The 3,688-nt window shown below is 40.0% G+C and overlaps 1 pseudogene; it reads left to right on the top strand.

Moving 5' to 3' along the window:
* The first annotated feature begins 2,305 nt into the window (after positions 1-2,305).
* Positions 2,306-3,688, top strand: part of LOC102875824 — a 145,142-nt pseudogene continuing 143,759 nt past the window's right edge.

Below are 3,688 nucleotides of genomic sequence, written 5' to 3'. Positions count from 1 at the left end.
TCTGCCCAAATCACCCTTAAGTATTTCAAGTCAAGGCTTGAATTTGTTCTTAAGTTCCTTCAGTTTAAGAAATGCTGTGTGATTTTGGCCTTTTTGATTTTCTGACTCCAGATCCTTGCACATTTCATTATAATGCTTTACTTTGTCTTCCTGTGCTGCCCTCTGGAATCTTCTGTTCAACTCTTTATATCTTGATTTCTTCCCTTGCTTTGGCTCTCGGGGCTCTAATACAATATTCAGAGTTCCTTCTGACCTCCATCTTAGTCTTTTCTTCCTCCTTTGCAATGACCTTTTGCATTCTTCCTGGATGTTATTCTTGATATTCTCCCACTGATCATCTGATCTTTGGTTATTAGTGTTCAAGGCCTCAAACCTGTTCCAGAGATGGTTTTGAAATTTAGGCAGGATAAACTGAAGCACAAATTTTGTTTCCTGCAGATTTGTTTTAATTTTCCTTAGCTTCAGCTTGAAATTGCATATGAGTAGTTAGTGTTCTGTTCCACTATCACACATGGCCTAGTGTCAAGCTGATATTGAGCTTCTCCAGTGATTCTTTCCAGCAATATAATTGCTCTCATTCCTATGCATACCATCAGGTGAAATTCATGTGGATAGCCTGCTTTTACGTTTCTCATAAAATGTATTTGCAATGAACAAGTTATTGATTGTGCAAAATTTTATCATTCCCTCTCCCGCTCCATTTCTGTCACCAAGTCCATGTTTTCCAACCACTGATCCTTCTTCTCTAGTCCCAACTTTTGAATTCCAGTCATCCATTATTATTAATGCATCTTGATTACATGCTCGATCAATCTCAGACTGCAAATGTTGGTAGAAATCTTCTATTTCCTCCTCTTTGGCTCTGGTTGTTGGTGCATATATATGAATGATGATAGTATTCACTGGAATTCCTTGTATGTGTATGGATACTATCCTATCATTCACAACATTGTATTTCAAAACAGATCTAGAAATGATTTTTTTGACTATGAAAGCAACCCCGTTTTCTTCACCTTTTCATCTCCAGCATAGTAAATCATGATTCTATGAATCAAAATGTCCCTACCAAGCCATTTCACTTCACCAATACCTAATATGTCAATATTTATGTGTTCTGTTTCCATCTTTGCAATATACAAATTTCCCACATACATGGTTCTTACATTCCATGCTAATTTTTGAAGACTTTTAACTGGAAGCTAAGAATAAAAAAAAAAATGCTTACTTGTGTTATTTTCTATTCAAAAGTATTTAATGGCATACCATGAGCAGAATGAGAATCCTAGAATAATTCACTGTGTTCATATGAAAATTATGTATAGGCAAAGATGTCCAAATAAAACAAGTAAACATGGCATGGATTAAAATTAGGAAATATGTGCATTCAGGTTGTATTCTTTCTCAATAATTATTTAAAATATACGTAGAGCACATAATTTGAGAAGTTAAAAAAGAAGAATATGGTATCATGATTGGAGGAAGATTTATCAACACTCTGCATTATGCAGATGACGCAATCTAGCTTCCATAAAGTAAACCTGAAATAGTTACTGAAGAAAATAAAACTACCACCTTAAATATAAATTACATCTCAAATTTAAGAAAACAAATTTTTTCAACATAGAACCAATAGGCAAAATCATAATAAATGGAGGAAAGGATACAGTTGTCAACAATTCCATTTTACTAGTATCAACAATCAACATTCATGGTAGCAGCAGTCAAGAATTTTTTTTTAAGACAACACATATTTATTGTCTCACACATTTAGATTCAGAAGTCTGAGGCAAGTTTTAAGGGGCTGAAACCAAAGTGTCAGATGTTTCTTCTGCAGGCTTCAGGAGAACTGTTTACTATCTTTCCCAATTTTTCCGGACTGCCTGCCTGCCTGCCTTCCTCTAGACTCATCCTTGAGGGGCTGAGTCTGGATCACACTAGGGAAACATACTCATGCTCTTGGGGGGAGGCTGGGGCTGGGCAGGGGGGAATGTGGCTTCTAGGGGTTCTGCTCTGCTCTGTCAGTGTGCCAGGAAGTGCTGAGACAGGAGAAGGTAGGTTCTATCAAGGCCTGCTGGGTCACTCATCCTCCCTCTCTGGTGCATGAGCTGGGCCTGCTGAAGGTGGTGCTGGATCTGCCGCTGGCTCAGCAGGTGCTTGATCTCAAGGCATAAGGATGCAGGGCATTTGCTCTCAAGACAGTGTTTAGCATGATAGCAGCAGAGGATGATGAATTGTTTGCAGGGAAGGCAGCCACCTTTGATTCTGCATTTGCAGACCCTGAAGTGCTGCACCATCCCAGCGAGCAATGGGTGCTGGGGCACTGGCTGATGTGCACCAGGGAGTCCAGGCACTGCTGGATGCTCGGCCCACTGACTCTGGGGGGCTTTTGGAGTGTGCCTCATTCTGGCTGCTTCCATCACCCATATTGAGGCTGTTGATATTAAAGCAGCTGATGTCAAAGGCTGTCACCCACACCAGCCCAGCCAAAGGGTTCCTGTGGACCGTAGGCCCCTGGGTCGCGCTCTTGTTTACATCTCAAGATAGTGGACAACTCATCAATACGTTACCTCGCAGAGACCAAAAAGCAACAAGAGCGAGCCAGAGAGGAGCTCAGCCAGCCAAGGCCGCAGTAAAGATTTTTTTTTTAAAGATATGATGTATTGGGAAAATGTGCTGTTAAAGACCTCTCCAAAATGTTAAGGAGCAATAATATCATTTAAAGACTAAAGTGCTTATGATCCAACCCATAGTATTTTCAATTGATCTGTAATTATCTGAAAGTGGCAAAATATATAAGGAAGGGCAACACAGAGTTTATTTCTTTGCATTGTAATATTGGTTAACAATATTTAATATACCAGATCCTGCCAAAAAAAATTAAATTGGCCTTGGAGGAAAGTGCAAGTAAAAGGATCATTAAGGGAAGGATGCTGACTTTTTTTTTTTCTCACACACTTTCTGCCTGTTAGAAAAGCCAGTCTTTGGAAAAAAGTCATCTTGCTGGGAAGGGTAGAGGGTCTACCTAGGGCAGAAAGAACACCAAGAGATGGATTGACACAGAAATTATTGCAATGGACTTGTGCATTTCTAATCTCTTGTGGGTGGCAGATTATTGGACATTGTTCCTATCTGTTGTTTACAGTGCTGCTATGAGTCATTGTAATGTAGAGGGCAACTGTCGCTATTGTTGTTATGTGCCATCAAATCCTTTGAGAGTCATCCCTACACTATAGCTCTGAACTCTAATCTCTCCTGAGCTCATCTTACTATCTCCGCCACACCAAGTACCATTAGCAAATACTTGTGTCAATCCCTCTTATTCACGGTCTTCCTCTCTTATACTGTTTGTTCCTCCACCTTTCCAAGCATGATGTCCTTCTCAAGGGACTAGTGGCAACATATCCAAAGCATGTGAGACAGAGTATCAAAATTCTCACCTCCAATGACCAACTTAGTTTCACTCTCTCCAGGAAAAAAACTGTTTCCTTGACAGTCCACAGTATGTTCAATACTTTTTGCCAGCATCACAACTCAAAGACCTTGATTCTTCTTCTGTCATCCCTAGTCCTCTCCAGTTTTCTGATGCATAACAAATAATCGTGAATAAAATGGCCTGGATCAGGCACACCTTGGACATCATTGCCATTTAGCACTCTGGAGATATTCCTCCAGATTTTCCCAATGCAAT

Source organism: Elephantulus edwardii, unplaced genomic scaffold (assembly GCF_000299155.1).
Source record: "Elephantulus edwardii isolate Elephantulus edwardi_28Jun2011 unplaced genomic scaffold, EleEdw1.0 scaffold00123, whole genome shotgun sequence".
NCBI lineage: Eukaryota > Metazoa > Chordata > Mammalia > Macroscelidea > Macroscelididae > Elephantulus > Elephantulus edwardii.
The sequence above is the reverse complement of the archived record's forward strand: the minus strand, read 5'-3'. Positions and strand labels throughout refer to the sequence as shown.